At 48.8% G+C, this 26,992-nt stretch overlaps 1 protein-coding gene and 1 long non-coding RNA gene across 3 annotated transcripts in view; both read left to right on the forward strand.

Moving 5' to 3' along the window:
- Fam78b (family with sequence similarity 78 member B) overlaps positions 1 to 26,992 on the forward strand; it is a 94,749-nt gene that overhangs the window by 56,067 nt on the left and 11,690 nt on the right. The window lies entirely within an intron of this gene.
- Positions 489 to 3,204, forward strand: LOC104868957. The gene is made up of 3 exons (XR_782141.2): positions 489 to 545; positions 2,027 to 2,113; positions 2,293 to 3,204. It is a non-coding gene; the product is annotated as an uncharacterized LOC104868957 (long non-coding RNA).

Below are 26,992 nucleotides of genomic sequence, written 5' to 3' on the forward strand. Positions count from 1 at the left end.
CTGTCATACAATTCTCTTTGTTAACAAAGGACATGCTGCTGGCCAACCATGGAGAAGGTGTGCACCTGGAGTTGTTTTTTGTTTTGGGTTTTTTATGGGTTTTTCATACAGACTTGGAATTGAACCGAGAGCCTCCACACTGAGCTATACCCAAACCCTTTTTCTTTATTTTGTATTTTGAACGGGTCTCGCTAAGTCACTGGGCTGCCCAGGCTAGGTTTGAACTTACGATCCTCCTGTTTCAGCCTCCCAGAATGCTGGGATTACAGGCGTGCATCACCACATCCAGCAGTTGTTTTCTTGGAGAAGAGATGGATGTATATCGATCTGTGTGTGGGCTGTGGGCTGGCCAGCTGTGAGCTGCCTGCCAGAGGAGCCAGGCCCTGTGCTCAGCAGTGACCAGCCTATGCCCCTGTGGTTCCTACATAGCAGTAAGACTCCAGGACCCAATGGAAAGCTAAAATCCAAATGTCTGTTCTTCCCACCAGGCAGAGCAACCCGAGATGGAAATTTGCTGAGAGCAGCAGAGGCTCTGGGGACGACTGGTAATTTGAGTTTCTCAGAGGCAGACAATATGTTGGTGCCAGATGTCATTTTAAGCTAGAAACCTATGGTTATGTTGCTTAGATGATCTTCTTTATTTACTCTAACCCATAATCCGGAAGCTCTCCTAGATTGAATGTGGGCCATTGAACATTCCTGGGAGAGCCGTAGCTCAGTATTTTTGGGTGTTGCTGTTTCCAGCTACGGGATCACATTTCTGCCTGCAGTTTCCTGCCTTTAGTATCTGATTATCTCTGTACTGATCTGTCGCGGGTCCTCAAGACCCTTTCTCCCTCCCAGGGCAGCATCACCCCCAAATTGTTTCTGATTCGCTCCTCTACCCCAGCTCCAGAGACCTCCCTTGAGGATCTGTGCATCCCTCGCTGCCTCTGTCCTTTAGGCACCGTTGTTTTCCCCCATCTTCTTGGCAGGACTGAAGAGCAGAGGTTCTGGAGAGGCCTGGGGTCCCATGGAGCTCCTCTCTGGGATGGTGCCTGGCAGTCAGAGGCGGAGGTGCTGGCTCCAGGCTCCAATTGAGAATGGCACTGGTGCCCCTGCTCCCTGCAGTCCTGGTTCCCCTCCTGGGAGGGCTTTGGACGGCCTGGGCCCCAGAGTTGGGTAGCCGTGGAGAATACACATCCCCCAAGTGCACTTGTGTCTCAGGACAGCCCCAGGCAGGCCGTGCATGCTGGCCACTGGCCCTCTGCCAGCTGTCCTGCCACCTCTCCTCATTCCTGGCCCACCAGTGTGCTGACAGCCTACCTCTCCTTCTTTATACTCGTCAGACTGCTCTCTGTCCCTGTGGTCTCCGTGCACATTGACTGCTTCTAGTCCTTCTAGTCCCTCCCTACCCTAGATGCTCGCGCCAATCACACAACACTGGAGAGGCCACCGTAAGGAGTTTGCAGTGCCACCTATGTGCAGGGCCAGGGCCAGCCCTTTGGGAACAGAGGATGCAGCACCCAAGGACAGGGCTCGTGGGCAGCCTTGCTCTGCAGGACCCTCCAGAGGGCAGCGTGGACAGGCCGAGTGGACTGTTCAGTGGCACTGTCCTGTGTATTGCAGAGGCCTGCCAGCTCAACCGCCTGCTGACTTGGTCACTTGGACAAGTCGCCCCAGCTCCCTGAGCCTATTTTCTAACATAGATACTTCTCAACTTACAGTGGAGTTATGTCCAGACAAAGCCATTCTAAATTGAAAATGTCCTAAGTCCAAAATGCATTTAACATACCCAGCCTACCAAATCTCACTGTCTGGTTACATGGTCCACTGTAACATAAGTAGCAGTTGTTTGTCCACTAGAATCATGAGAGGGTCTTCCTGTGTACCACTAGCCCAAGATTAAAATCCAAATTTCGAGATACAGTTTCTACTAAATGCATATCACTTTTGTGCCATTATAAAGTCAAGAAATCACAAGTTGAAACTTTGTAAGGCAGGGTCTGTCTGTTCATCAAATGGGTCTAACACTATCTTCTTGCAGAAGAGCTACACTGAGGGATGAATGAAGACGTGTGTAAAATGCTCTCTGCCCTCTGGCCTGAGATACAAGGTGCAATCCAAAAATATGGTGAATGTTTAAATGTTTTCTTAAAGTCCTTAAAGTAAAAGATGCATTGCCACTAATCCCCCTCAAAATATTCCCCCTCATTTTAAATGTACTTAGCCCATCGTGCTTGGCAATGTCTTTCACTGTAATTAGATTTTTTAATATGAATATTCGCCATGTGCTTTGATTACCCCTTGTAGGGGCAGAAACCTCAGAAGCTGGCACTGTAACTCAGCCTCACCTGGCCCCCAACCACAAGGCTCCCTCCAGGACATGTGACCACCCCAATGCATGGAAGCACGGACACAATGTCAAAACCTCACTGCAGGGAAATCCAGACACATTCTGGTCCCTGCTCTCATAGAGCACTGTCCATCTTCAGGAAGAGTGCTGACTGTTTAAAGCCGAGAAAAATCTGCCCTGACAGAACACGACAGCAGGAACTCTCAGACTCGTCTCGGTGCACTACAGCATGGCCAAGGGCAGTGCTGGGGCCACCTTGATTGGACAGTGCCCACTGCAGCCCCTCCAGAGGGCTGGGGTCAGCACTGGCACACACATCTCCCAGCGGAGACCCCACCATTGTGTGGAGCCCGATTCACACAGGGAGCACAGGACTCAGCTTCCCGGTGGGCCTGTGCCCACAGCAGGGAGGTGGCCTTCCACACCTGTCCCCTCCTCTGGACTGCACCCTCTTTCTCCACTGGGGCCCACTTGGCTGCCATCCTCCCCACCTCCCCTGCTTCTGACCCCCACTTTCCACCACTTTCTCTTGGCTATGGACTTGGGCACGTTCCTGGGTGAAGCCCCACAGAGGGGACTTCCGCTCAGGGTGCAGTCAGCACTTCATGGTTGAGGTCAGTCCGCATCCTGTCTCCTGCAGCCCTCCACTTCCTGCCTCCCTGGCTCCATTTAACATCCACTCAGAGCCCCACACATGTGCACACACAACATGCTCACCCACACGCCCCAGTTCCCCTCCCAGGCCCCCGTCCCCTTGCACAGTGGTTGATGCCTGGACTCTGCATTCTTGCCACAGCAGCCCTGTCCTGCCCATCAAAAATCAATGCCTGCCTTACCTCAGTGACCAGTCTACATCTGCTAATTTTGTTGCCTTCTTTTAAACATAATAGAGTGCTTCCCACGTGACTGACCTGTCTGCCATTCACGGGCTCCTGAGAAGCCTCTGCTGATCCAGACACTTTTATTCTGCCAAGAATTGGTCTGACACACTTCTCTCGGGGGTTTGTCCTCTATTAATTTGGCACAGGCTCAGTCTCTGCGACTCTTTCATGTGGGAAGGCATAGAAGGACACTGCATATGAAAAGAAGGATTTTGAATGGGAATCTGTGGATTCTGGGTCACACAGGGCCAGGAGAAAAACGAAGTAAAAAGAGACAGTTGCCCTGACAGCCCCTTGTGTCTTGATGAGAGCCATAGCAAGGACAGGGACTTGAACAGTTGCTTGGAAATCTGGTAAGGTCATCTGCAGATAACCCTGCAGTTCACAATCACCTCTTACGGCAGAAATCATGGCACAACTTGGGCATGTCATCCTAAACCCTTTCTGCCTAGTACTTGTTCTGGGCCATGGATGAATGGGTGGATGGAGAGAGATACATTTAGATATATAGATATACTTTTTTAAGAAACTTACAAAACAAAAAATTAATAGGTGCTTATTTACATATTACATGAAGACTTTTATGTTCCCAGATACTTCTCTGCAAAGCTTTCATTGTGTTTTTACATATCCTTAACTCTTACTGGATTTGCAAGCAGGAAGTAAAGAGTATAGATTTGGGACTCAGAGAGACCAACTTTAATTCCAGAGTGATCTCTTAATGACAGGTTACAATGTCAATGGAATCCAGTATAAAATACAGATGTTGATCATCTCCACTTAGGCAGTGCTGTTATCAGTTAAACAAAGTTATGTATTCTTTCATTCCTCAAGAATGTATATTAGAATGACATTTCTGGGTGCATATTTTTCTCATCATATCACAATAAGTAACTGATCAGATGTCATCGAATTTAAGAAAGTATATTTGGGTTGATTGGGCTGAAACTAAAATCCATGATGCACTGCAAAGGTTATTCCAGGGAGTCCATGCCCTGGGGTCCTGAGGGTCAGGACTGGCATGCAAAGATGGCTTGCAGCTGAGGAGCATAGAGTAATGGGGTACTAGAGTCTACAGCGTGAATAACAAGAACAGGCTTAACCCTGTCGTGGTGGATCACACCTGTAATCCCAGCTACTGGGGAGGCTGAGGCACAATGATATGAAGTTCAAGCCTAGCTTAGGAGACATAGCAAGACCCTGTCTCAAAGAAGGTTGAGGATGTAAATCGGTGCTCCTCAGTTCAGTCCACAGTACCACCAAAGAAGTTGGGGAGAGGGGGCAAGTTTATATAAATCTGAGGTTTGAAGACCATTAGGCAGAGATTTAAAATAGAATTTCAGATGAATATCTCCAGGACGGAAGAGCAAGGCAAAGCTAAGAGGGTGGGAGGAAGGTGAGGTATTGAGAGCACTGATATGTAGAGGGACCCCTATAAACAAGCCCCTGTTGGACAGGGACAGGGAGAAACACCAGACAGGCCTGGGAGTACAGCCCAGGGTGGCTCCACCATCCTGGGGACATTTTTCCACAACTTTTTATTCCCCACATAAATGTTTGCCTCCACTGGCACAGATAATTAACATTGATATTAGCTCATTAGCTAATTATTTCTGGCTTATGTTTACCAAGTATTTTATAGGTAGTTTAGACAGATCTTCTTGAAAGCCAAGTGCTGGAAAAACAGATTCTGATACACGAAGTGCCTACTCTTTGTTTTGTAGACAAATGGTTGAACCATGTAGATGACACAGTTTCTAGGCTCTCCCGCTGTCTTGCCTCAGGGAGAAGTTGAGCGTGTGTGGTAGGTAACAGAACAGAATGTGGACGTGGGTTTAAGCCCTGTTGGACCTCAAGAAAAATTGCTTAGTTTTTCTAATCTTTGGTTTTCTTGACTATAAGGAGGAGGACCTAGAATCTACTTCATAGGATTTTCATGAAGGTTGAATGGGGAGCATTTTGTGAAATGTGCCAAGTCTGTATCTGGTTCTCGTTCCTTTCCCATTAATTAAGGCACCAAATACTGGTGGGACTTCTGCATGGCAGTGGGAGGCAAAGCCCAAAAAATGCATGCTTTTATACCAGCTCAGCAAGACAGCCACGAGGGAATTATCAAGGCCGCCACCCTCCAGCCTCACAAACAGCCGAATTTTGTGCCCAAGTAATAGAAAAATCACTTCTTCTACCATTTCTGCCCACACTGGGCCTCCCTAGGCCTTTTGGTGATGCTGTTTCCTCTTCTGCTCATCACGCATCCAGGAGTCTGCTGAGGGGGCCATTGGACCTGTGTTGCCCTTCACCTCCCTTGACCTCATTCCACCCCTTAAAGTGGGGGTAGTGCTAGTACCACCCTATCTGGGTCATTGTGAGAGTGAATCAGTTAATGCAGGCGAACTGCTTGAACAATATGGGCCTGGAGTAAGCCCTCCGTAAACATTAGCTGTCATTGCCACCACCGTCTCGCCTTCGCAGGCCCTTTTGCTAATGCCCCATGATGCCCTACATGGATTGATGTGCTCTGCCTCTGTCTTTCCTCAAAATAACACAGACGCAGATCAGGGATGCTCTCTCACAGGTATTAGTGTCCCTCCACCCAGGACAGTGCCAAGCACACGGTAAATGGTCCAAAGAATCATCCAGCTGTGTCAGACAAGCCCTGTCTCTGAAGTGGCTTTTCTTTATCACTGATTTTTGTTTGGACTGCATTCCCTTGCACAAGTCAGTTGTAGCCATAGAAAGATAAAATTAGCTGGGCATGATGATGCACCTCTTTAATCTCAGTGCTCCAGCTACAACCTTTTTGAAACTAGAAATTGCATTCATAGAAAACAATTTTTCCATGATTTCAGGAGAGGGGAAGTCTTGGGATGAGTCAAGTTATTACATTTATCATGCATTTTATTTCTGTTATTATTACATTATAGTATATTATGAAATAATTATACAAGTCATCATAATGCAGAATCAGTGGAAGCCCTAGGCTTGTTTTTCTGCAGCAAGATGGTCCTGTCTTGGGGTGATGGGAGACTGAAGTGTGAGTCCAGTCTACTCCATAATCTCATTTTCGGTTGCTGTCACTGCAGAAAACCCTGCTTCACGAAGATAGGATGTTGGAAATGGAAACAAACTTTTCAGTACTTTTGTGGCAATCTCAGAATATTCTGCCTTGACTTTAATCCATATTACGTGTAGATCTGAAATTGTCTCAAAAGACCACCATTATTTGAGATACTCTTCTAGCACAAAGTCAATTCATCTGATTTATTCACAATGTTTATGGATCTCCTCTTCCCTGTTCAAGGGTCTTTTGTGATTGGAGAGTAATGCTCAAACTCTTTCAAAAGCTGAGGCAGGTGCTTGTGTCCAAGCTGGGAGAAAGAAGACCCTGTCTCAGTCTGTCAAAATTTCTGCTGTTTGAAATATGTAAAAAAATGCCAATTTGTTACCCCCATAATTCATTCGGCCTTAAATGTAGCCAGTTTATCTGTCAACTTGAACACAGTTGTCATTCTCTCCTGAAGTGACAGATGGAGTTCTTTAAGTGGGTTGAATAAGTCACACAAGTAAGCAAGTTTTGTGACACATTCTGTGTCATTGAAACATGTTGCCAGTGGTGACTGTTTTACTAAAAGAAATCTCTGGAGCAGCTCTCATAACTCAAAAACTCTGGCCAGTGACATCTCTTTAGAAAGCCATCTCACTTCTGCATATAAAACTGGCTAGGGGTGGTGGCGCATGCCTGTAATCCCAGCACTGGGGAGGCTGAGGCAGAAGGATTGCTGTGAGTTCAAGACCAGCCTGAGCTACATAGTGAGTTCAAGGTCAGTCTCAACTATGTAGTGAGACCCTATCTCAAACAAACAAACAAACAAACAAAAACAAAACTGTGTGCTCTGCATCTGTCTCCTCAAAGAGCTGCATGCACAAACATGAGTTAAGGACTCCTAACCACCATTTCTTTATGGATGGCACTGCGCACAGATTTACATTTAAAAGGAACTTCTAGTCATGGCAGCTACTTTGCCCATGCATGTACTGACAAAAAATAACCAAGTCTTTTCATGTAATCATTCAAAGACCATCTGTGGTATTGGTTGGCAACAAAAGTGAACATGCCTTCATGCACATCCTCCTGAAAAACAGATCCTACAAAAATAAGTGTCACTGCCTTATCGTCCGCACTGATAGTCAACAACCTGGATAGCATACCACAGAGACCCACCAATAACTTTTAACAGTTGTGCCTCAGTGTCTTCTGCTCTTTCATCACTGTGTCTATATAGTGCTACCCAGAAGAGGAGCACATGCTACCTTTTGAACTGCAGCCACCCCTAAAAGTTCACAACAGATGTCCTTAGCAGCAGGCAGGATCAATTCTTCACTGATAATAAAAGGCTTCTTAGCTTTAGCAGTGTGGTTAGCCACTAAGAATGATGATCTCAGTGCAGACACATTTGATGAAGTGCTAGCCCTCAATTATTGCTTCTGTTCTTTGTGTTCATGTTTTTCTTCTGAAAAAACTCTGACAGCTTATCTTTTAATGCAGGGTGCTTGGTCGCGATAAAGCAAAGCAGTTTTGAAGGTTTCATGGCTTCATTAGATAGCCAGTCTCCACATATTATACAGAGCACACTTGGTGAATGTGAATCACCTTTTGCATAGAACCTGTAATTTCAGTGGGACTCTTGGTATTTTCTTTCAAATACAGCTTTCTTTTTGTTGGCACTGTTAGGGTCCTGTTGACTCATCATGGGTCTTGTCTTCTTTCCAAAGAAGCCTTCCACTGTCATTTTTAAAACTCATTTTGTCTAGGGTTTGTTCGCTTGTGTGCTCACCAAAACTGACGGAGACAAGTGTGCAGTATGGCAAACGAGGCGGTAAGGAGTGGTAAACAAAATAATGGGCGGGCCATACCTGGGCTAAAAGTGTTGGGTTCTGACCTAACGCCTGCCACCAGGGGCAGCTGGGTAATCGGAGTACATTGACTCACCTAACACTGTAAAGCTTTCACCAGATGCAGTTTAACTGCCACTTGCCACTCACCAAAAGGGTTTTAATACAAGTCTGCAAGCACTTCACTTATTTTAATCCCTGCACAGCCAAACCTCTCTGCTGATGTTAATCTGTATTTGCAGCGCCTCTCCAGCACTAGCATCATTGCCCCAATCCCAATTCAGATTATCAAGTGTTAGATTCTCACAAAGAATGTGCAACCTTAGATCCCTCCTGTGTGCAGTTCACAGTAGGTTTTGCTCTTATGTAGAATTCCGTGCCTCTGCTGATCTGTCAGGAGGCAGAGCTCAGGCAGCAATGTGAGTGATGGGGAACAGCTAGAAATCCAGATGAAGCTTTGCTGGTTCAGCTGCCGTTCACCTCCTGCTGTGTGGCTTGGTTTCTAACAGGCTCTGGTACTGGCTAGGGATCCCTCCTGCAGGAGGCTGAAGCCAAAAGACCACAAGTTTGAGCCCAGGATGGGGAAGTGAGCGACTCAGATCCTATCTCAAAATAAAAAAAATAAAAAGGGCTGGGAATATAACTCAGTGCAAAAGTTCTACATGCACTCCCTAGTACCACCAAAAAGTAAATTAATAACCTGTGATCTTTTTGGGGGGAGTACTGGGGATCGAGCTCAGGTCCTTGTGCTTGCGAGGCAGGCGCTGAACCACTCAGCTAAATCCCCAGCCCAATAACCTATGATTTTGTATGACTCTACATTGCTGGTGGAAAAATGGCTTCTCCCTGGGCTTATGACATCTGCTTCCCTCAACTTGTGCTTTTACAGCCAGTCCTCCTGTTGAATAAGGGGTCAGTCCAGTGGTGTAGCCTTGCTCTGCCTGTCCAGGGCTGGGCAGGACCATGTGTCATTGAGTGGACACATGGTCACAGTGGCTCTGGCTTGGGAATGTAGAGTCATTACCCACGGTTGTGTGCTCAGGGTCCCTCAAAATTGGTACACACAGGGAGGGCTTTCTTTTCCCTCATTTCTATATCAACATCCCCACCCCACACCAGAGCACACGGTCAGAAGGTGGACCACGGAAGGAAGAATCACAGGCCTCTGGGAGAGACAGGAGCGCTGTGTAAGTGGCGTGGATATGAAGTCTTTTATTTTAAGAAAGTGGTTTCTAGAAAAGGCACTTAGCTTCCTGTGTGGCTCTCCCTCCTCCCCTCCCCTTCGCTGTTTGACTTTGTCATTGGTGCTGGGAGAACAAAGGCCCCAGTGCGGCTTGGGGACAGTGGAGCCAGATCCTAGGCAGTCGGTGCAGCATTGCAGGACAAGGCAGCAGACACACAAGGGAAAGCTGCTAGTTCGCCCACTCTGGTTACGCTAGCAGGCGCCCCAGTAAGTCTAAGAGTACTGAAGTTCCAACCCTCTCAGATGCTAGGCAGCAGGGCGCCCCATCCCATGGGGACACAGGCCATGTCTGTCCCTTCATAGAGCCCTTCTACTTCCTCGCCTACTCCTCAGCTCCCAAAGCACTCTGGATGCCAGCCGCACCAGACTGAAAAGCCACATCTGCGGCTTTCAAGGCTGCTGCTCTGACGTCGGAAACCTAGACAGCCACCCTGGCGTCTCTCTCCTGGACCCCATCTGTCAGCCTCTAGAGCCCCTGCCCTCCCACTGGCCTCCATCTAGTAATTCTCCCCCTCCCCACTGACTGCTGCCTCCCCTCTTGAACAAACTCTGTCCCCACCTTAGGAGATACCATCGTGTGCCAGACCCTGATGGGGGCAGAGTGAGCACATTCCAGCCTGCGTGATGAGATGAGCAGTAATCCATACACAGGCTCGCACATATTCATTATAAATGGTTATAAATCAAAAGACAGGGAGGGTGTCTTGTTAAGTTAGGACATAAGACAGTCCTACCTTAGTTCAGTGTGGGCAGATGGCAGTGTGTGCATCAGGGCAGGATCCCAGAGGAAGTGATAACTTAGACCTGTGGATTATTCCCAGTCCACCAAGGGAACAGTGAGAATGTGTACTTCCACACAGCATAAGGCAAGGCCCTGAGGCGGAGGCTGGCACGGAAGCTGATGAACCATGGGGGCTGGTGTGAGATGAAGCTGGGGGCAGTCAGAGACCAGGTTCGCTGGACCATAAGGAACAAGCTGGATGTTTGGGTTCTACCAGCAGTGAGCTGCCCTTTAGGGGATGTGCATCCGTGAGAAGGCCCCAACCCAGCTCCACTCACACCCCAGCTAGCCCGGCATCTGCCTCAAAGCTGGGTGCTGTGGATAAGAGACCCAGTCCTCCAAAAGTCAGCGGGCAGAACCATCGGGAAGCCTGTCACAGAGGATGGGGCACAGCACAGCTGGCCAGCAGCTGGATGCCACTGCTCATGTCTGGGAATTAACACTGAAAATCAACATGGCACAGGCTTCTCCTATGATCTGCATGGCATGTCTGGGGAGGGCGTTATTATCCCATTTCACAGCTCAGGACATGAAGGCCCCGCACAGCCTTGCTGACAGTCCTGCTGCTGAGTGACAGGCCAGAATGTGGACCTGGGTCTTCTGACCTCAGAGCCAGTGCTCTTCTGCCCCCACCAGGACCTCTTGGGAAGAGAGTGTGAAAAACAGAGCAGGTGGAGGAAGATGGCGTGCAGGTGGGTGCTGGTGTTCCTGCCCAGGCCACCGCAGCCCCCACAGCTTGGCGGATTCCCCACTGAAGGAAGGGTCACTGGGCTCTGATTTCAGCTTAATACCAAAGAGCAGAGGGGCTGGAGGCCTCTGTAGCATGCAGCTCGCCTGCTGGTGCTCAGGCTGACTGCACCACCATCAGAACAGAAATGATCCACCCGTGGACAGAGGCCACTGCCCGGAGCGTTGGGGGTGGTGGTGACCCACAGCCGTCCTGGGCTGGACAAGTGCTCTTCCCAGCCCTCTTCACACGCCGGCCAGGAGCAGGACTCCAGCTTCTCTGCAGCCCCTCCCCACCTGCTGCTTAGATACATAGGACTTTAAAAGTTCCTGGTTAAAGGAATTAGCCAGTTAACAAGCAAAGTAGATGGGCATGGGGGAAGCAGGTAAATAGTGTAACAGAAATTGCAACCACAGCCCGGTGTGGAGGACTCTTTCCTGGGGTTAACTCCCAGCACTGACACTTTGGAGCTGAGCAAATGGAGATGCGTCATCACTTAGCTTCTTTCCAACAAAGTTGCTCGCTCATAACACAGGGCTAGCAGTGCCCCCTTTCTTGGGACTCAGGACCAACAAGCAAGTTAAGGCCAGAAAGCACCCAGTGTAGAGCCTCAAGGGAGAGGTGCCCCGGAAATGGTCCTTCCCTCCAGGAGCTTCAGTGAGGAGTGCAGCGGCCGCTGCCAGCCACAGCCCTGCCTCCTCTGTGACTTGCTCCAGCTTGGCACCCTGGGTCTCAGCCCCTGGGTCTCAGTTTCCTCCTTTCAAAGTGAGCAGGTTGAGACGGCAGCCATCTAGCGTGTTGCTGTAGGCAAAATGAGAGCACGTGCGTGAAGCATTTCCATCCAGGGCTACACCTGGACCCGCTAGAATGCTTAGGCGCCCTGGAGCTGCAGCCTGTACCCCTCCGATTTGGTACCAGCTGTGTGCATTCCGCTGTCCCCACACGTGTGTCCGCTGCTGCTCCCTGCAGACCGCATCCCTGTGTGCGCTGGGAAGTCGTTCCCAAGTCCTGTCACCCTCACAGCTCCTGCCGTGGCCCAACTGTTGCCCCTTACTCCGCACATCGGCTGCCCTGCTCAGCGTGCAGTGAAACGTGGAACCGCAAGAACACACAGTGGAAAGTTAACAAAAACAATAAACTCACTTTAGGATCTGTGCTGCTGGACCCCTCCGCCTCCACCCTTAGGCTTCCCTGGGTCTGCCCTCTCCACTGCTCGGCTCTATGAATCTGGCCCTTCCCCGCTGCTCCCCTCCCTCTCTCCCTGGGTATTGTTTGGTAGGAACTGAAAGGCTCCTTCCATCTTCCCACCCTCGGTGCCAGTGAAAGAAATCACTGCTCCTAACAGCCAGCCAGTGGCTCTGGCAAAGCCAACCCTGCCACTGTGCCCCCCGGGGGCCATGCCTCTCTGTAATATCACCTGTGATGAGAACCAATTCTTTAGGGGTGAGGAGGGAGGGAGAGTAGGCTTGGGGACCCTGGTCAGTAGGGCCAAGGCAGCCTTTGCTTAGTACGGGAGGAGAGGGGCTGGGGAGCCAGTCAGGTGCAAGTGATTTGGTTTCAGCCTCAGCTCCCTTGTGCAAAAAAAAAAAGGTGGGGTGGGAGCCACACGCTGCCTGCTTTAAGGTTGCCGTGAAGCTTTTAGTGCAATGCAGGGCACATAATAACTTCCTGCCAGGACCATGTGTCAGTATTAATAGACCCTGACTTGAAATTCCTGCCCTCTGTCTACCTTGGTCATCCCAACCCTGCCACCATAGCTGTTTTGCTCTGTGGCTCCCTGGCCTTGTTCTTGCTCCAGCAAACAGATCTCCTTGACTTCATCTCGTAGTTTCCAGATTTTGGACACTTCTGGACCACTGCAAGCAAGGAGCCCCCAGCCCTCACTGCCCTGACCTCCAGGCACTCTGTCTCTCCAGGGGCCCAGACCCAGGGTCTACCAGACTCTCCGCTGGACCTCAGTCTTTCTGCATGCCCCTCCCTTCCCAGTGTTAATCCCCAGGGACATGGTGCCCCTTAGAGCAGCCTGAGCCTGCCGGGTGGGTAGGCAGGTGGGGTGCGGGCAGCTCCTGGGGTCAGGGAGCTCCCCAGAGCTAAGGTCAGAGCAGCTATGCTTGAACGCAGTGGCCTGGCCGTAGTCCTTCTCATTGGTTCGTTGATGTTTCGGTGACCTGAAAGGCAGGAGAAAAGCGAAACTGCTGGTATCCACATGCTGCTGGTGCCTTGGCATGCCTGCTCCCAAGCCTGGCCCTGGGTCATCTGCTCTGTTTCTCTCATTCAGCTAATAAATACCTAGTGAACTCCCTGTTCCTCTTGGAGCACATTTGACAGTCATTCTGGCTTTATTTATTTATTCATTTGTTTTGAGGATTGGACATAGGGACTTAATTTTAAGTTACATCCTCAGCCTCATTATCATTTTATTTTTCTTTAAGTTGCCCAGGCGGGCTGGGACATACAGTCCTCCCGTGTCATCCCTTAGAATGCTGAGGTTACAAACGTATAGCACCATGGCTACAGGAAATTCAGGCTTTATGTGGTGCACAGGCTAACGGGTCCCTAGTCATCACCCTTGCTCACCTGCTTGAGGCTGCCCATGTTCCCTAAAGCAGCTGTTTACAACCTACTGTGTGTACATCTCTCCTGACTCACAGCCTTAGCAGGCATCTTCAGGCTAAACTGAGAACTAGGCAACATGCCTGCCCTCCGGACCCTAGTATTTCAGCTGGCATTAGATGTCCTCTTTCAAGGTGCCACCCTTGCCATCTAACGGGGTGGCACCTACCATCTCTAGAAACCTGTATCTGCTTCCTCCCACAGTTTCTTTCTTTCTGCTTTAAAATTGCTTTCATCTCCCTAACTTGGGGAAGGGGCAGATTTGACTTTATTTGGTTCTTTAAAAGCTGTAGTTTTTCTCAGATGACCCCAGACCACGTGCCTGTCATTAGCTGAATGTGCCTAAGATACATCATGCTCTTATCATTGTCTCCTTGGCCTTGAAGATGTGTCCCCTGCATGATTTCCAAGTCACACGGGAATAAATTGCAACAACTGCTGTCTAGACCAGCAGAACCAAAGCGATCTTGGTTCTCTGGCTCTCACTTCCAAAGCCAAAAGAACTTTAGGTCCGGAAGTCAAGGGATGGCCGCAGTGACCTGCTACCTAAGGGCTGCTCAGGGGTCCGCTGCTGACCATCTCCACTGTTCACTGTCTCCATCAGATGCAAATGCCGCCATTAGACTCAGCCCCGGAAAGCCAGTCGTGTCTTTATAAATAGCAGCTACAGGGCAGGTGCTCTGTGCGAAAGCAGGTGATGAGACAGAAGAGCAAGCAGTGCCAGGCTGGCACCAACCACATGGGGGAAATGGGGAGATGCCTCTAGGGACCCACAAAACATTCCATACTAAGAATCCCAGTCGGATACTGCAAAAGAACGTAAGTGAGTCACACCTCCTAGTCAATGGCAAAGAGCAAAGGGAAAAAATGAAAGAAGGGGTTTGGATGATGCCAGTGTCAGGACTTTTCAGTCTCAGGAGCTGCGCTGTTTAGACTTTCTGGCCCTGGAGCTGGGATCTGCTCAGCAGGCAGGCCAGACTGGTATCTCATTCCACCACCTGACAGCAAATCCAAGACGTGGGGCAGGGCTCCAAGCTGCAGTCGTTCCCCCAACAGGTGGCTTAGGGCAGCAGACTTAGGATAGCAATGGGGAACCTTCTGAGTCTCCATTGCCTTCGTGCTCAGGGAAAGCCACTTGTGTCGGGGCGGAATAGCTCATCCCTGGGGAGTAGCCCTACATTTTTCTTCAGAAACCAGTACTTTTCACATGCTTGGTCCTGAAAATCCCACTAGCAGCACAAGGATGGAGGTCTTGAGTCAATGAATATAGGAGCTGCCAAAGCCTTATCCATGAGGCTGTTTATTCTGGTCTCTTTGTTATGTAAATGAGGAAAGGGCTTGATTGGAGAAAGTAGCCCAAAAGTCACCCAGCACATACAGATCATTCTGTGAACAAGCCCCTAACTTCCAGAGCAAGTATTCTTTGGCTAAGAACACTTCCTCTACAAAATTGTATGCAAAATATGTGTGTGTGTGGTCAAGGTGATCTATGTTATCTACAAAGTCTAGAGCTGAGGATTTAGCTCAGTGGTGCCACTGCCTGCACAAGGACCGGAGTTCATTCCCTGGCACCAAAAAACAAACAAAAACAAAGTCTAACATAATGTTGAGAACAAAATAAGTGTCCAAGAAAACCTACCTTGTACATAAAAAGGAACCTGTGGATGTGTGTTTTTCTTGGTGCATGATATAAATGGGTCATTTCTCTCTCTACTTAAGGGTCCCATTGTGTAAATGAAGTGTGGTCATCTGCCCTCCTGCTTCCTTGTCAAGACGGAAGGGAAAAATACTCAGTTAACAGTCCCTTTGGGAGAAGCTCAGGTCCCAGCCAGTCAACGTTAGTTTCAAATAAGCAGTGCATGTAACAATAGCTCCTACTGAAAAAGCACCTGTTGTGTGCCTGGCATTGTACAGATTTATCTTTAAAAACAACCTACAAGGTAGGTTTTCTCATCTTCCACATTCATATGAGAAACTAAAGCCCGGAGAGGCCTTGCCACATGTCCAGGGCCAGGTGGCCAGCAGGTGGTAGTGTCCCTATCCCACGTCCTCTCCACATCACCTCCGGTCACCCTTCAGCCTGCCCAGACCAGATTGTATTTCCAGCCTCTTCCTCTTGCTCTTTGTTCCAGATGCTTCACAATTGTGCTGTTGCAGGCCTATGATATAACTCATCTCTTTTCTTCTACAACCAAATTACTTTTTTAAATCAGAGCCCATACAAAACAAAGGAAAAAAAGACCCATAATCATAGACAACCACTTTTCACATTTTGCTTTCCTTCCCACCGTATCTTTTCCAAAATTCTACATGTAACAGCAAAGTTCTAAAATAAAAAGGAAAGCAGATGTATTCACTCTCCCTGTGTCATCTGCCATTAACCCAGCTTCAGAGCATGGAAGTAGGGCTTGTGGTTGGTTGCCATGCTCTGGATGAAGTGTGCGTTGCACCCCCCGGCCACACCTGGCCCCTGTGTCCTCCCCTCCCAGCCCAGCCATGTCTGGTGCCAACTGTGCAGTGGGAGGCACTTGGCCCCCAGCTGGGACACCCAGCAATGCCTGCCCCAGGGTGTCTGCACCCTACCCCTTCGGCTGTCACATCAGATGCTCCCTGAACCCTGGAAGAGCCCTCCTCACTTGCTACCTCCACTGTGCTCTTGACCTAACCCGGACAGCAAGACCTACCTGCTGTGCCAGAAACTTTGGCCAGGCTCATTGAAGCTGACTAAAGAATGCACCTGCTCTGAGTTGTTGCAGCTGTGACCGGTGGTGCAACCCAGCTGTCCTCGCGGTGCACACGGGAGGACAGGCACGGGGCAGGCACATGCAGCACACAGAATGTCTGCGTGACATGGGAGATGACTGTGAGCTGCAGCCTAAGGGGCAAAGGAACCGAGCACTTGAAGACCTGAGGGAAGCAGGACAGAGGTGACAGCAAGTCCGAAAGCCCAGGCCTGAGAGGAAGCTTTTCTTGCTCATGAACAAGAAAAGTTGATGTTGTTGGCATCCGTAGAGCTGGGGGTAGAAGGAAAGAGGAGAACAAGCAGAGCAAATAGTGCAACATGGCTATTATTCAGTGCAGTAGAAAGCCACCGTAGGGTTTTCAGAGTGTGGAGAATTTATATTCTTTAAACCACATGCGGAATGGCATGGCGGTACACAGGAAATGGAGCATTTTGAGTTCAAGGCCATTCTGAGCTACTGAACAAGTTCAAGGCCAGCCAAAAATAGGAACACGACGCTGTCTAGAGAGAGGAGGAAGAAAGGAAAGAGGGGAGGGGAAGGGAAGAAAGAGGGGAGGGGACCACATTCGTGGGAAAGTTACCCAGTGACAAAGTTTCAAGCTCCTGGTGCAGGGTGGCGGCTGTGACCCGAGAGAGAGGACAAGCTGTGCTCACAGTGTGGAAGGAGAGTAGAGAAACACGGACAGGAGGGCTTGGTGAGGATCAGAGTGGAGGACAAGGCAGTCTCCGCACGCTGCTCCCGTCTCCACTTGAGTGCAGCCCACGCTGAGTCCCGCTGTCCTCCGGGGTCCACTCCAGCCCAGTTCCCCAGGGTGACCCTGCCGTGGCACTTCGCTCCCAGGGGAAGGCATCTGAGTCATCACCTCAAGTGGGCTGCAAGCTCTTGAGTGTGGGAAAAACCTCAGTACCCGGCACAAGGCCTCGTACCTGCTAGGAGGCTGAAGGCTCAGCCAAAGGCTACGTCCCTCCTGAGGCACAGCCATCCTGCAGGCACGAGGGACCCTTGTGCAAGGCTGCCAGCTTCCACAGGCTTCGGGAAAAGGAGCCTCATTCTGAGAGGCTCAGGATTGGAGTTGGAAGCAAACGGTCCTCAGACAGGACCCAGAAACCCGGCTACCGCCTGGGACCTCGGAATTGTCCCTTCGAAGCAAGGTCACACAGGGTCCTGAGCCCCCGACCCGGAGAGCTGAGCTCGGAGCAGTGAGGCGGAAGGACTCTGTGAGGAGCCCGCCGCAGTGCTGGAGAAATCGGCCAAACGGCGCGCACTGCAGAGCCTGAGACTCTGCCTAAACATGGGGCCTCTCCCAGCACCGATGGCTCTTGGAAAATACTGGAATTGTCTTTTCTACGGTGGGGGGAAAAAAATGCCTCCTGTGTGCCAGAGGAAGAAAAGATGTGGTCAGAAAGGAAGAGGGCGGAGGAGGAGGTGGGAGGACAGTATTTACAGGCTTCTTGGAGTCTGACATAAACAGTGCAGAAGGAGGAAAATCCTCATTTTAAACTTACTCTGTAATCACGGTGCAAGCCATCTGAGAGTAGGGCGGGGTGCCAGCGCCAGGCTGGGAGCTGTGTCTGAGGGGTTGCGTGGCCACCCAGAGGCAGAGCACTGCATGACTCCTCCTACAGAGGCCTCGGCTCAGCTCCTGTCTGCTCCCCCACCTCTGACCACAGCCCCTGACCCAGCCCCGCCTGCTCCATCCTCTTCTCTCCGCACCTCCCCAGACCAGACCAGTTAGTGCAGCTCTCCTGGATGGGCAGAGTCAGAACGGACCCCGAGCCGGAGGCTCCCGTGAAGGGAGCACATTGATCCCTCTCCTTAATGCCGGAGAGAAGCCTGACTTTCAGAAGTTGTGTTCTCTTTTAACTTTCCAAATCTGTGAATGACCGTAACTCCTTAGTTCCCAGCCATGCAGATGAAGAAAGAAAGTAGGAGTGCTTTTTTTCCCCACCCTCTGAGCGCAGCCAAGTTAACACAGGGGTCGGTTTTTCCTTTAAAGAGCAGGCTCACCATGGTGGTTAGACCGTGAACTCTCTCCTAACAGGGCCAGGTTCCAGGAAGTTAAAAGTCAGTAGTGATATTATCACCGCTGATCCTCGGTGGATTTGGGAGAGGTGTTTTGGGAAGGCTGCAGAAGAACTAAGGTAGCCAGGGAGGAGTCACTGGGAGGAGCAGGGGCTGTCCACACTTGTTCAGACCTGTGTCAGGGTTTGAAGGACCGGTGTGGTCACAGCGGTGTGTATCAGCTGATGTCATCCGTAACTACTGTTGTTTCTCAGAGCTTTGGGGCCGGTTAGTGTCCACAGGGCACAGAGGGAAAGCCCGTGACTTAGAATGGGATGTTGGGTTTGTCACTAGGTTCTGCCCCTCCGTGTCTCTATGACCTGGGGCAAGTGCCCTCCTGGGTGATAGGAAGCTGGATGATGCCCACCTCGTGAGACTGGTGCACAGATGTGATGCTGCTTGTGAAAGTGCTTTGTAAAATGTATTGAGACTAAACAGATGCAACAGTGCACTTAACAAAAGGAAAAAATCCCAGGTCTAACTGCCCAGGGATCTAGAGCTGCACACTCAGATCTCCCACCTCTGCCTGTCTCTAACATTTGTGGGCTCCTGAATACTAATACAAAGGCCCAGTTACCCTACTTATGACTATGTAAAAGCTGTAAGTCAAGCCAGCAGAGCTCTGAATCAAATCCTGTTGTCCTACCTAAACAAACATATCTTTATAACAACCTGCAGTGAGGTTCAGCTTAAATTCTGTGCCATACAGGTACAGGAAGCTCCAGTCCCAACCCCTGGCCCCATACCCTGTTGAGAAAGATGCACCGTCACACGCATGCAGAGCCCAGACGGCGACCCTGGGACCCAAAGTGCACACACGGGGGCGTGGACTGTCGTGGGAAGATAGACCAGAAAAAGGCCACATGGACCCTGCTGGCAGGTTTAGAGCTGTTTGGGCTGGGAATATGGAGCTCCCAGGTAGGCAGAAGGTGGTGCAGGAGAAGGGGCACATCCCTAAGTGCACAGACTCCCTGCTCAGAGAGCATGGCCAGGAGATAATGGAAAGGGTCAAGGTGCAAGGCCAGGCCAGGCCTCCCCTCACCTGGGCCTAAGGACAGGGCCATCCTGAAGCACTCCAGGCCCAAAACTATCAGTGCTGCGTGTGTGGTCTCCCTGCTCCCATCCCACACTCCACCAGGGCACGTTAGTGTCATGAAGCCCTACACACCTGTAAACACCCTGCCTCCTGGAGTACTGCTGCCACCCCCACCCACGTCCTCCATGGCTGTGGAGAGGAAGGTGGGCTCCTGACCACGAAGTCCCCCTGCCCTTCCTGGCCACTGGGGGAACAGGCTGGGTCTCGATGGACATGGACATTAACTCAGGGACCACTCATTTGAATGAAATGCTTAACAGTGAGATTTGGGTATGCCTAAGATTCACCTCTTCTAAAATATAAGATGCAGAAAGCACGGAGGTTGCAATAATCGATGTTTTCATTATTAGGCCCATTGGCAAGTCCATTAGCTATGAGCTTTGGGTCAATGGCTGATTGTCTAAGTGAAAACAGTTTATCACAAAGAGGAGGGCTTTGGGAGCAGGCAGAAGTGAGAAGACAACTGATACTGACGGAGGACGTTAGAGTTTGCTAGGCATCTGCTCATACTCTGTCACTTCATCTGATCCTTCTCATAGCTCTAAGAGGCAGAGGTCTGAGTCACTTTTCGACCCATTTTACACATGAGGAACTTGAGGCTAACAAGAGTGACTTATGCATGGGGACGGCCTGCTCTGGGTTGGGTTTGGTTTTGCAGTACCAGGGATTGAACCCAAATCCTTCAGACTGAGCTACATCTCTAGCCGCATTTTTATTTTGAGACAGTCTCACTAAGTTACTAAGCTGCCCTGGGTGAGCTTGCATGTGAGATCCTCCTGCCTCTGCCTCCAAGAATGCTGGGCTTACAGGGTTGCACTACCTGCCTGGCTCGTCAGCCTGCTCTCAACTTGAGGTACACACTCACGTCTCCTAAGATCAATTTCGATAACTCACCGCACCAAAGACTTGAAGGAGGGAAGCACGGGATTAAGATTTCAAAGGCACTGTTCCCACAAGGGTGGTGCTGTCTGAGGTGAGGGACCTGGCTTTCAATCCTAGCCTTCCTCCTTCATATCTAAAACTTTGGATCTGTACTCTGAGTTTCTTTTCCTTGTGTGTCAATGGAGTGTCACAGTTCCTGCCCCACGTGATCACCGTGGAGTGCCTGCATGGGGAGGCATCGGCGGATGTTTCCCTAACCCTGCCCCATCTCTTTTACCTACACTTCACCTCTGTCATTTACTGAGCGCCACACGCTGTGCCGGGTGCTTCCCACTGCTGTCTTATTTCATTCTTACACCAGGCAGATCAAGTAAGTGCTTCTCACTGTCCCTATGTTATGAGTACGGAAACTGGCACAGAAAAGATCTCGTGTGTCCGCACAGCTAGTAAGTGGCAGCCCTAGGTGTCAGGCCCAAGCCATGGGCTCCAGAGGTCCTGCTTTCAGTCGTTACTCTGCGCAGCTGTCTATTTCATGCCCAACTATCTGAAAGGCATCAGCTGAACTCTCACCTTGTCCTGGTGTTCACTCGTTCCTGTAAACCCCTCGGGCACTGGTCACCAACCTTTTTGGCATCAGGAACTAGTTTTGTGGAAGATTGTTTTTCCATGGATGAGGAGTTAGAGGGCATGATTTCAGATGATTCAAAGGAGCAAGCAACCAAGCTGCCTCACAGGGGTGGAGTTCATAGTACGGTTCAGGTTCCTATGAGAATCTAATGCTGCAGCTGATCTGACAGGAGGCGCGGCTCAGGAAGTGATTTGTGCAATGGAAAGTGGCTGTAAACACAGAGGAAGCTTCACTGCCTCACCTGCCACTCCCCTCCTGCTATTCGGCCTGGATCCTAGCAGGACATGAACTTACCCTGGTCCATAGCCCCAAGATTAGAGATCCCTGCTTTACGGAATGACACATACTAGCCTGTTTACTGCTACTTTGATAATTAACAAATCCAATGGCCTTTTCTTAACCTCGTTCATTTCGGTGTCTTCGATGCTGCCAACTCCCTGAAATTCCTTGGCTTTGGAAACTAGTTCTCCTCTTTCACTGGCTTCTTCTCTGCTTTTCAGACTCCATTTGGCTCTGGCCAATGAACAACACCCTCCCCCCAGGACTTCTCTTTCATCCAACTCTTCCACCAAGTGACCCCCAACCAGTGCATGGCTGGCCCGTACTCACATCCAGCCCCAAATTTCTCCTGAGCTCTTGACCCAACTTTTCAGTGACCTCACACAAAATTCCACCCGTCTAGTCGATGTCACAAGAGCAGCAGCATCCAACTTGCAATCATGGTCTCTTCACATCTTTCACTTTAGACCAACTCCATATTTACTTATTCAACTGATAATTTTCAGCTCCTTCTATGTGCCAGGCTCTGATCTGGGTGCTGGGAATACCACAGTGAGTAAAACATGAAGTCCTCATCTGCTTAGGAGTTACATCTCACAAGTGAGGTGAGGGAACACGGGCCATTAGCAAAGCAAGTGAAGTATACACTACATAGAAGGCTGTGTGAAGAAAACTACAGCAGCGTTGGGGATGAGGAGAGCTGGGCAGGAGGTTGCATGCACCAGAGGTTGCTCTGAGAACATGGTATTTAAGCCACAAATGATCGAGGCACAACAGCAAATCTTTCAGACTCTTTCAATCTTTCAGGTGAGAGTTTATTTGGTGTATTCAGAGGCCAGAATGGGCAAGATGGAGGAAAAAAAGATGATGAGGTCAGAGAGGAAATTGGAAATAGATCGTATATTATAGTAAAAGATACATTGCCATTAATCCCTCTCAGTATCCTCCCCCTTGCTTTGAACATACTTATCCCATTTCCTTGCCACTTTCTGAAGCAGTTCTGGAAGTCCTCTTTCGTGAGTGTCTTTTCACGGTGGGAATAGAATCAAAACATTTACAACAGTTTCTGCAAAATAAAAACATTAAGGTTTGTCTTCATTGGCCTTATTCATTGGATCTGGCACCGTGTGATTTCTGGCTGTCCCTCAAAGTCAAAATGATCATGAAAGGTAAACTTTTGGAATCGGTTCAAGACATCCAGGCAGCCACCACAGTGCAACTAGACACAAAAGAGGACTTCCAGACCTGCATCAGAAACTGGCAAGAATGACAAGTGTGTTCAAAGCAGGGAGAGAACCTTGAAGGGGCTTACTGGGAATGTGTCTTTGGTTTGTTATACATTTTTTAAAAAATTAAACATTTACTGTATGCTTTGATCACATCTTGTGTTTAATGGTATCGACAGAATTTACGGAGAGGTAGTGTGTGGAATGCGAGACAGTGGTCAGTAGTGAGTCCAAAGCTTTGTGCAAATGGGCAGTAAGGTATATGGATCTGGAGCCCAAGGGAACAATCAGGGCTGGAGATGTAAATGAAGAAATTGTCAGAGTGCAAATGGGACTTAAAACCGTGAGGCCAGAGGAGATCATTGAGGAAATGTAGAAAAGAGGATGGAGACTGAGTCCTGGGAGCCTCTAGCGTTGACAGCGTGAGAGATGAAGCCGAACTAACAAAGGATATTGAGGCGGAAACAGATGCGGGACGAACAAGGGCAGTAAGCATCTGCCATGTGCTGAATCCATGATGAGGGCAGAGTGTGCAGAGACGAACAACTGCATCCTCACTCTCAAGATTCACACTTTGAGGCACTACTGGTGGTGGTTCTTGAACGGTGCAGGATATTAGGCACACAGTGGCACCACAGCTCTGTTACTCCTGTGAATTGTAAACACGCATCTATCACATTCAACCATACTTGGTTTTTTCTGAGTGACTCTTTTACTACATCAACTGGTTTATCTGTAGACAAATTGGTTACCCTAGGGACTTAATGGTTGCCCTTTGTAGTAGCCCTTATATATGACCTCTCCATCTCCCCAGCCATCAGCCTAGAAGAGGGCTTTGTTAGGGATCACTTAGAGCGTGGTAAAGCTCCTAATCCCCCTTATTTCTTCGCTCCAGCCCTCAAATTCTCTTTTGTCTTATTCCCATTCCTGGTGCTGAGTGAAGCCTCACCACTTCTAGGAGGAGGCCCAAGTACCAAAGCCCCTTTGTAAAGTCACTGTACAAGATGATACTTCTCTGTTCACCTGGATTAGTCTCGCCCTTCCCAACGTTTACTGCAGGCCCAAGTGGTTTCCTGGACATTCTAAGTTCATGTTTGATGTCACATGTGTCCCATGTGGAACTTCCCACAAGAGAATGTCCATAGCCCATTTCTCCACAGAGCTTTCTTTGTGCTGCAGCCTGTGTGGGTGTCCGTGTCTCTGGATTCCTGTATCATCTGGGGTCAGTGCCACTCATTTTTGCATGTAGACATAACATTTAAAGTGACCAAAATACATTTACACTCACTAATTCAGTCAAGGGTTTGTTTATTGGTTTGTTTGTTTTGGAGATTGAACTCAGGGCCTTGTCAATGAGCTATATCCCCAGCCTCTATTTTTTATTTCAAGATAGGGCCTCACTAGGTCATTGACTTTCCCATGCTGGGCTTGAGTTTGAATTTATCCTGCCTCAGCCTCCCAGAATGCTGGGATCATAAGCTTATGCAAATACATCCAACTGTTCAGCTCTGTTTAAAAATGTACCCCCTACTACCACCACCAGGATAATTTTCAGTGCAAAGCACAATGCTAGTCTAATAATACATTTTAAATAAATAGTAGATGATTTTTCAAAGGTGAGCAAATGTCTAAAGTGTACTTTACAGTGATAAAATACTTTGTTGTATACAGATTTAACCAAGCTCCAGGAACGTAGGCATGGTTTGCTTTGTACCAGCAATGTGCTAGGCACTGAGTCTAAAGTAAGTCACAATCTCAAGGAAGTTGTCATATAATGGGCAAGACAGTCATGAAGCCCATAATTATAATGTGGCCCCCTAGACAGGGATGCATCCATGGTGCTCAGAAAAGAAGGCTCCCTGGCAGAGGTGACTCCTTGGTGGGTCGTAGAGAATGAGCAGTTAGCTATGTGACACTTCAGTAGGAGAAAGAGCAGAGCAGGCAGGGGATGGAGCATGGGCAAAGAAAGCAGAGATGAAAACAGCATGGTGTGCGGGCAGGGGAGGCCACATTGTGAAGAGTCAAGTCTGTCCTGTTAGAGAACGTGATTCTTGGATCTGAACCCCCTTCTAGGCATCTTCCCAAAAGAGGCAAAGACATCATATTACAGTGATACATGCATAGAACTGCAACTTGATCCTGTGGGTGATATTAGTGATGTCCATTCAGGGGAGCCATGGAGGGGTTTTATAGAGAAAAGGCATGATCAGATTTGTGTGTTTGAACAATTGTGCAGCCTAAGAGATGAATTTAAAAGAACCACACCAATGATGAACGTAACTGTACTGTACACCTAAAATGTACCAATAAAGTCAATGAGAAAAAGAAAGAACCAGGATTGGCTACAGGGAGACCAGTTGGGGGCCATTACAGTAGAGAAGGTAAGGGATACTGAGGGCTTCAATTAAATGAAGGCAGGGAGAGTTGGATGGAGAAAAGAGAAGCTTAGCATTACCTAGGGGGTGAAATTCACAGGATGTGGAGGTACAGCAGCTGTGGCAGATTAGGTGAGGGGGTGGCAAGAGCCAAAGGTGACCCCCACTTTTAGCCCAGAAGATTGAGGCAGGTGGTACAACCACTGAGCCAAATCCCCAGCCCTAGCCCAGAAGGTTGAGAGCAGCAAAGACCAAGGCCGAGGTCCTGGGTTATAAAGGGGGTGATGAGTTCAAGGTGGGCTTCATGGAGTTTGAGATGCCTCCAGCATCCTGCTTAAAGTGATCCCCTTGTATGGCCATCGAGTGCCCCCTCCTTGGGATAGTTCTTTGAGGAACTTCGCTGCAAACCATTATCAAAGCCATTTTATCAGCTGCCTAAAACAGTCATGCATTTTGTAGACAGAACTCTTCTTGGAAGAAAAAGAGAAGAGAAAAAGAAAAGCCACAAAGTGATATACATTGGCATCTGATTTTCATAAAAGAAATAAAAATACACTTTTTAAAGAGAAAGCCACTCCCTATTTGTTAAACTGAAATCCTAATGAATTTTTACTCTTTCCAAAGTCAAGCCATCTCTTAATGATGTAGACCTTGGGTTCTTGAGGCTGTGGAAAAGAATATGCCTAAGACTCAGAGGATTTCAAGACAGCAGCTATAGAAAGACAGCGGTGTGTAGGCCCTGATGTCACCCTGCCAAGGTCCACAGTCAGCCTGGTGTCTTTGTTCTGATGTGAAGGTTAAGAAGTGTATTTCTCTGTTCCAAAAATCCTCCAAGAAAAACATCTCTTCTTCTTTTCCTGATACAGGCAAAGGATTGCACCTTTTTGTATTGTCTCAATTTCTTTTTTCAGAATATTGGGAACAAAGTTTTGTGCTTTTTCCACCACAATGACCTCTAGATGTTGGGCCCAGCTCTGGGCAGAAAGATGGTAGTAAAAATATGAACTGTAAAGTCTCTACAGATAAAATAACGGTAGGAGCCAGCAAGATAGCCAGTCGTGAAAAGGACAGTGTTGTAAAAGAATAACAAGTGCATTCTCTTGAAAGGAAATTCCCCAGGGATCTTCCATGGTTGTTGGCACTGCATTTAGGGAGGGAGCACAAGGGCACTCTGGGCCCACTGAGAATTCCTGTCCTCCAGTCACACAAAGGACCCAAAGGCCAGAAGATAGAGTTTAGGCAACCAAGGAAATAAATGGGGGCACAATAACTACTGTGGTCATTTCATGAACCCAGCTAACACACGGAGTCTCCACTGAACCACTAATCCTTATAGGATTATATCACACTCAACACATACTCCCTTGGCACTATAAGAAATGGTCATAGAATTATCGGGGAGCTCTCTCCAGCATAGACACACTAGCATGTGTAACAAAACAAACTCATTTTCCACATGAGTCAATTCCTGTTACTTAGTTTCTACCAAACATGATACACTACAATTATTCCCAGCAGTTACTCAGAACATGAAGACAACAGAGAAGACTCCTGCAGCTATGGGCTCACCTCCTCCCGAGGTGGTCTGGCCCTCCGCTGGGAAGTGTTGTCAGGGCCATGTGGCAGCAGCCATTCGTGTCTCCATGTCCCCGAGTGACAGGAGGAGCTGCTGAGTGTTGTCAGCCCCAACTTGACCACGCAGCTCCCTTTTAGACCACTTGGATAAAGTCCTGCAGGATTGCTAACACTTCCTTAAAGGAAGAGCTCAAACAAGGCCAGACCACCACCTCTTAGCTGATGAATTAAACAGTCTTTATTTCTTTCTTTGATTATTAAATTCTTATGTATCATTGTCAAGCATTATACCAGAAGTAGAAATATGGAGAATGCCTCAATTACAGTCAAGTCCAGCCCGTCATATTAGCCTGGGAGCTGCTATTTCGTTGAGCAGCCTGAGCCCCCTGCACTCCATGTAAGGGTACTTGTATGAAACAGTGGCCAGACACATAGACTTTGGAGTCAAGCAACTCTCAGTTCTGCCTCGTAAAATCGACAAGGCCCTTGGCTTGTTCCTTCAACATCTTTATGTCCCCCATCCCCTCATGTGAAAAGTGAAAATAAAATCACTTATATTGTCAAATATTTTGACCATTAACTGAGATAACATAAAGCACTCAGTCTTTTTTTTTTTTTTTTTTTTTTTTTTTTCACCAGGGGTAACTCGCGCT

The sequence above is a fragment of the Fukomys damarensis genome, unplaced genomic scaffold, assembly GCF_012274545.1.
Source record: "Fukomys damarensis isolate Sample0158 unplaced genomic scaffold, DMR_v1.0_HiC HiC_scaffold_19, whole genome shotgun sequence".
Taxonomy (NCBI): domain Eukaryota; kingdom Metazoa; phylum Chordata; class Mammalia; order Rodentia; family Bathyergidae; genus Fukomys; species Fukomys damarensis.